Genomic DNA, 7,716 nt, shown 5'->3' with positions numbered 1-7,716 from the left:
TCCAGTCACTATCAGAGGGAGCCAGCATGAAGGAAGAGGTTGAAAAACTTGTCACAACTGATGTTGTTACGCCAATAAACATCGCCCCCCCCCCCCCCCCCCCCAGTACAGGGCTGACCTCTGTTTTGGAAAGACTCAGATCATTTCAGGCATGTTTTAGCGTTCCTCTAAAGCAGAGGTCTACAAATTATGACTCGCAGGCCAAACCCAGAACTCTGCGGTCTCTGATGGGAACCCTGATGTAAGGTGTGACTCTAATGTAAGGGGGAACCCCGATGTAATCAGGACCTGATGGCCTCATGTTTATTTGGAATTTCTTTGCTTTCTGTTACTGATTTTTTTGTTCAGTTCTAAATCATTTAATGCTGACTACAAAAAAACAAAAAAAAAAAACAAGTAAAGCTCGGAAAAAATGTATTTAAATTAATTTAATTTAATGACACCAAAATTAAATTGAATTTGTTCATTTATAAAATCATTTTTTTTCAGCCCATTAATATTTGTAAAATATACAATGTGGCCCCTGTATTAAACGTTTGTAGACCCCTGCTCTAAAATCTATGAGCACCAGGTACAAATACATAATTTATCTAAAAAGAGTATTTTAATTGAGATCACATGACTATGAAATACACCAACTGACTTCTTCCAATTATTATAGAATTGCAGCTGTGATGCAATGGTCACCAGAATCAGGTGTAAATCTGAAGGCACACATCCAAGGTAAACAATGGCATAGGTTGCATGACTTAACAGTTGTTGGGCTTGATTGAGCAATGATCTCATTCATGTCTTTGGGGAGACCCTGACCTCATTGACAGCTGAAGAGAAGGAAAGAAAGGAAAAAAGTGGATCAAATGGGTTAGAAAACCTTATATGTATGCAAGGTCACAAGCTCTCTTTGTTATCAATGAATATTGTTAAATGTTCTTTTGGAACTGCAGAAAAAAAATCGAACCTGATTGTTAGACTTAAAAGAAAACCCTGCATGGTCCTGGATCTGTCTGCAATTTTAAGCTAACAATAAACATTTTTTTTTATCACATTTTATTTAGAGCGGAGTTCCACCCAAAAGTAGAACTTCTGCTAATCTGTCTCCTCTCCCCCTCTGGTGCCACAGTTGACACCTTTCAGGGGGGAGGGGGGAACAGGTACCTGTTTTTGACAGGTACCCTTCCCCACTTCCGGGAGACCGACCCCCTTCTCCTTCCTCCGCCGCTAGACCAATTAGAAGGTGCAGCGCACTTTGTGCATGCGCAGTAGGGAATCTGGTTGCAGGAAAGAAACTTTGAACGTGTATGGCCAGCCTAACACAGTGTGAATTCTCCCTACAGCCTATCATATGCAAAAATTCTGGTGTATGGTACACTCTGTGCAAAAAAAAAAAAAAGCTGTGTTACTCTGTGGGATGGAGAGAGCTAAATATTCTGATTATTCCACAGCTTATCATTCCAAAGCTCATTGTAGAGTTGACCCTTAGGAAGAAATGTTCACAACAATTGTGTGTACTCCGATGAAATAAGCCTCCCCCTTTTTTTTCCATAATTTTTATTGTTTTCTGGATAATTTGTACAAACAAGAGGTTATCATACAGAATGTGTCAAATAATGCTTATATTGGGAGAATGGTAAATACAATATATGCAGTTCATCTGATAATAATAATTTGTACTCTTAAATTAATAGTAAATTAATAGTAATTGTTAAGCATGGGTGAACAGTTGGACCATTTTACAGTTTAACATTTTAACAATTCTAGATTCCTTGTCAAAAACCCATTCTAACTGAGTAATTTTGAGCATTTTAGAGTATGATAAAGTATAATAATAAAATAAGATAAAAAACAGAAATAAAATAAAAGCAAATAAAAAAATAAAAATAAAGAATAAAAAAAAACAAAAATATAAAAATAAAAGGGAAGGAAAAGTAATGACTGAAACTGTTGTACCTATGTGTAATGCCGCGTACACACGACCGGACTTTTTGACAGCAAAGGTCCGACGGAATGAGTCCGTTGGACAATTCGATCTTGTGTGGGCTCCATCGGACCTTTGCTTGCCAAAAATCCAGCGGACTTTAGAAATAGAACATGTTTTAAATTTTTCCACCGGAACTCCGCTGGACCGAGAAATCAGTTTGTGTGTATGCTAGTCCGACCGACAAAAACCGACGCTGGGCTACTGGCTATGAACTTCCTTATTCTAGTCCAGTCGTACGTCATCACGTTCGAATCTGTCGGACTTTGGTGTGATTGTGTGTGGCCAAGTCCGTTCATTCAGAAAGTCCGTCGGAACTCCGCCGAAACTCCGTCAGAAAGACCGTCGGACCTAGTCCCTCGAAAAGTCCAGTTCGTGTGTACACGGCATTAGAAAGTGTCATTTAATAGTCCCAGCTCGCCTAAGTATATCAGACAAAGGTGTTGGAGCAAAGTATGTAAACAATGGTGACGATTTCAAACTGATATAATGGAATTGTGCTATTCCCTTATTACATCTGTATAAGATAAATTACTCAAAAACAATGAAAAATGAAAAATAAATAGCCTGTGTTAATTTCACACACGTGAAATGGATAAATTAATCATTAACAATCAAGTAACTACATTTGATGAGTGTGGACCCATTGGGGCAGGGGTACTTTTCACATGGAGTGGATTGAAGTGAAATTTGCACTGCCCTACCATCTTTAAGCACTGGCATTGTTTAATAGAAAATTCTAGTCATCTTTTATTTATTTTTTTATAAGTTTTTCATTTTTTGCACAGTTTCTTAATGCAATGAACTTTTTGTTTGATTATTGATTTTTTCCTTATATACTGTATACTTTCTTCTGAAATCATGGATTGTACTTTATTTCAAGCACTGGCACTTTGTAAATTATTTACTTGATTGTATTACATATGTACAAAATGACATGTATAAACAGTTAACAAAGTTGTTGAAGTGCAAAAATCAAGTGAATTGCATATATAGTTTCAATGTATATATATATATATATATATAGTTAAGTGAAGTGAATACATAGTTCAAATGTAGTAAGTTCTGTGTCCAATTTCCAGACATGACTTTTCACATCTGAAAATTGGACTCAGAACTTACTACATTTGAACTATATATTCAATTCACTTGAATTTTGCACTTCAACAACTTTGTTAACTGTTTATACATATGTAATTTTTTGCACTACATGCATTTATGTGGATTTTTTTCTTAATTTCTTTTTCTTCACTGATATGAGGGTGTACAATTTTCTATATGTTATTTACACCGTTGGTTGTGTTATTTATGTTTTTGAGCACATATATTAATTCATGATTGTCATAAATGTATTAGTGCAGCCATTTTTTCTTTACACTAAACAATAACACACCTGTCCATGTTTGTGTCTTACACCATTCTCCGGTTTCACATACAGCGGGACACATCTAAGAGTTTTTCAAAATACTTTTGTCTCTCCTGATGATAAATGGTTTTTCATAACTGGTTCTCTGTGACAGACTTTTCATCTAGTTAAACCTGAAAGAAATACTTGCCTCTAATCTTGTCTCATCATACCGTCAGGCGTCCACGATAGGTACATACTTAATTTGAATAAAGACATAGCCACGGTGAACATATGTGCACAGGATTTATTCTAATCTATTGCTTTGACAGTTAATCGTGTTACAGTAGAAAACACTTTATAAATGACCGTGATGGATTGTTCTCACTTGTACCCACACTTTAACCTGTTCACTGCCTTGAAGGACCTAGGAAACGCTGTTAAATGATGCTGAATTCCAGGGGCACCTAAAAAGCAGTCATTGAATAATTCACTAATTATTCTCCATCTGGATACCTGCCACAAGATTATAAAGCCCACTCTTTGTCTAGTTTCACCCACATCCATTACCCAAGCATCTGATTTTTTCCATTCTGTAATGGGTAGTCCAGGTATCAGTAACATCCATCGGTTTTAATATTGACTGTTTACTTTTAACAATCAGTTAACCTAAAATTGTTATTTCAGTTATTGGTAGAACCTTGAGGGCTGAATGTTGGATGCTCCATTCCCCGTTACAATTTCCAAATCTGTTCTTGTCCACCTGGTAGTCTGGCTACTTTCACCCACCTTCTCGTGTTCAAGTTGCCACTCAAGTTGCCAATCATTTTGGAATGTTCCAGATACTTCTGTTGGATTCTTCAAAATATAAAAAAACTAAATAAAATCCAACAAAGAGAATGGGAACTCCTTTACAATGGAACATGGCTCAACTTTAGCAAAATCACCGACAGAGACCCTAATACCTTTAGGAAACTGTCAGATGGCTTAAAGTTATTTTGAAGGATTTAAATTTTTTTTTTAAAACATGTCATACTCACCTGCTCTGTGCAATGTTTTTTCACAGAGCAGCCCCCATCCTTCTCTTCTCTGTTCCCCGCCAGCGCTCTTGGCGCCTCCCACCTGCTGAGTGCCCTAGAGCAAGCAGCTTGCAATGGGGGCACACAAGCAGACTTGTTCCAGAGCCATGACTCTCCATGTCCAGTCACACACAGAGTCGCACACAGCGGGCCCCACCGCCACTCTTCATTGGCTGTGATTGACAGCAGTGGGAGCCAATGGCTCTGGCTCCTGTCTCAACTAATGGAGGAGGAAGAATCCCTTGAGAGCTGAGACTTTTGTGCGCAGCGCTGGATTGGGGGGGGGGGGGGGGGGCTGCTACACAGATAAGGTTTTTTTACCTCCATGCATATGCATGAAGGTAAAAAATCTTGAGCCTTTACAACCACTTTTACCAGATACTGAAATAACATTTAATTCACTGGTCTGGCCTTTTAAACATGCCATTTTCAAAAGGCAAGTCAATGGTTTAATTGGGCTTTGTTTACACATGCTGCAGTGTTTGGATTGCTCTTCAGAAGGTATTTGACAGTAAGGGGGCATTTAGCATATACTGGCTAGTGTAAGAGCTTGTTAAAACTTTGCTGCCAACGCATACATTGCCTGATTATCACAATCACTGCACACATCTCTTGTCAAACCATTTAACACTATGCTTCAGGGCTGCTGTTAGAAATCATGGAGCCTGGTACAGCCTACCTGACACCCCAAACCCCCCCCCCCCCTCAGAAAATATCAAATTTATAGTTTCACTAAAAACACACTAAAATCATTATTAGCAGACAAAAACACAACATAACATCCAAAATTCTTGCTAAACATAAAACTGTATTGAGTTAATAAAGCTTTGTGTGTGAATGATGTCTTGGGGCTCATTTACATGGGCTCTGTGGCCTGTACAGTGTGAATCTGCTTCTTTTTTTTATGTGGCTGGAGCTGTGTACAGGCAGCCTATGTTACCCTATGGCAGGGATATGCAATTAGCGGACCTCCAGCTGTTGCAAAACTACATGTCCCATCATGCCTCTGCCTCTGGGTGTCATGCTTGTGGTTGTCAGAGTCTTGCTATGCCTCATGGGAATTGTAGTACTGCAACAGCTGGAGGTCCGCTAATTGCATATCCCTGCCCTATGGGAACACAGCAGCTGTATGAACACAGCCACAGGTCCTAATTTGACAGGCGTGTGGGGGCCAGGCCACTTACCAGCACATGCACACCCATTCCCACTGTATGGGCCAGAGAACCCATGTGAATGAGCCCTTCATTTTTTTTATTTTTATTTTTTTATTATTTTTTTAAATATTTTTTTACATTTTTGTTTTTTACAGCGCTGTTGAGGGGGCTTTGGTGAAATATCAGGGGTCCAAACAGACCCCTGATACCTCACTTTTGAGAAAGAAATTGAAAGGAATTGAAAGATCCCCAATCCCTTCTCTGCTTCCTCATTTGCACTGCAAAATGAATGACATAAAGCCCTATGTACAGAATCTTCCATTTATTCACAAACTTAAGCGCATAGTACAGTGCCTTGAAAAAATAATTACACTCCATAAAATTTTCCACATTTTGTTATGTTGCAACCAAAAACGTAATTGTAATTTATTGGGATTTTATGTGATAGACCAACACAAAGTGGCACATAATTGTGAAGTGGAAGGAAAATGATGATTGTCAACATTTTTTACAAATAAATATCTGAAAAGTGTGGCGTGCATTTGTATTCAATAGTTTGTAGAACCACCTTTTGCTGAAATTACAGCTGCAAGTGTTTTTGGGGATGTCTCTATCAGCTTTGCACATCTAGAGAGTGACATTTTTGGCCATTCAAGTATTCAAGGGGTATGAATACTTTTTCAAGGCACTTTATATAAAGCGGGTAAAATAAGTATTGAAAACGTTAGTTTTTTTAGGTAAATATATTTCTAAGGCTGGGTTCACACTGCTGCGGGGGGAGATCCGGATGTGATTCGCACCGCAAATCACATCCGATCTCCGTAGCGATGCGAGTTCAGCCATACAGATAGTATGGCTGAATTCGCAGCGCTCCCGCAGCAAACTCGCACGGGACCCTTTTTTTGGTCCGCAACAGAATTGGATCGCATGGTGGTTCACACCATGCGATCCGATTCCTGTGCGAGTCGGCAGATCGCACTGCGATATGCGGACGGATCTGGGGGTGTCATTAACATAACATTGACACTCCCAGCCGTCCGCATAGGGCAGTGTGAACTGCCGGCGGGAGGTGTGCGATGCGGGAAAATGCCGCGGATTCGCGGCGTTCCCGCATCGCAGCGGTGTGAACCCGGCCTAAAGGTGCTATTGACATGAAACTTTCACTACATGTCGGTAACAACCCATGCAATCCATACAAAGAAACCAAAACAAATAAGTTTAGAAATTAAGTTATTTGTAATAAAATGGAATGACACAGGGAAAAAGTATTAAACATGCTAACTTTAAGTTTATTTAATACTTCGTACAAAATCCTTTGTTGGTAATGACAACTTCAAGACACCTCCTGTATGTATAAACTAGTCGCATACATTGCTCAGGTGTGATTTTGGCTCATTCTTCCACACAAACACTCTTCAAATCTTGAAGGTGTTGTGGGCCTCTTCTACGAACTCTAATTTTTAGTTTTCCATAGTTTTTCTATTGGATTCAAGTCAGGTGATTGGCTGGACCGTTCTAGCGGCTTTATTTTCTTTTTTTAAAACCAATTTAAAGTTTCCTTGGCTTTGTGTTTGGGATCATTGTATTGCTGAAATGCCCACCCCCGTTTGATCTTCATCATTCTGTCAGATGGCAGCAGATTTTTATCAAGAATGTCTTGGTACATTTTTCCATTCATACTTTCTTCAATGACATGAAGTTTGTCAGTACCATATGCTGTAAAACAGCCCCACACCATAATGTTCCCACCTCCAAACTTCACTTTTGGTATGGTGTTTTTGGGGTGATGTGCAGTGCCATTTGACCTCCAAACATGGTGTGTATTATGGCATCCAAAGAGTTCAATTTTGGTCTCATCTGGCCAGACTATATTCCCCCAGTATTTCACAGGCTTGTCTAAATGTTGTGCAGCAAACTTTAAACGTGCTTCAGCCCTGGTTCACATTGATGCTACTTTGAAATCCCGCTACTTTACTTGAAGAAGCAGGATTTCAAAGTAGCAAGGTCAGCGTAATTTCAGCTGCTACTTGATAGACAAATCATGACAAAAATGCGTGGCTTCATGCACAGATATCTATTGAAGTCCCACCTGAAATTAGTAAGCACAGGAACTACTTTTGCAAATCGGTGCAGCACTGCAAAATTGGTGTTGCACCGATTGTA

General features: G+C 39.2%; 1 long non-coding RNA gene across 1 annotated transcript in view; it reads right to left on the bottom strand.

The window, feature by feature from the left end:
- Positions 1 to 447: 447 nt before the first annotated feature.
- Positions 448 to 7,716, bottom strand: part of LOC143990247 (uncharacterized) — a 205,798-nt gene continuing 198,529 nt past the window's right edge. The window contains exon 4 of the long non-coding RNA XR_013277243.1: positions 448 to 821. This is a non-coding gene — a long non-coding RNA (uncharacterized LOC143990247). The remainder of the gene's footprint in view (positions 822 to 7,716) is intronic.

Source organism: Lithobates pipiens, unplaced genomic scaffold (genome assembly GCF_037356315.1).
Source record: "Lithobates pipiens isolate NorthernLeopardFrog02 unplaced genomic scaffold, aLitPip1_a1.2 Scaffold_18, whole genome shotgun sequence".
Lineage (NCBI taxonomy): Eukaryota > Metazoa > Chordata > Amphibia > Anura > Ranidae > Lithobates > Lithobates pipiens.
Note: the sequence above shows the minus strand (reverse complement) of the source record. Positions and strands in the feature narration are given on the sequence as shown.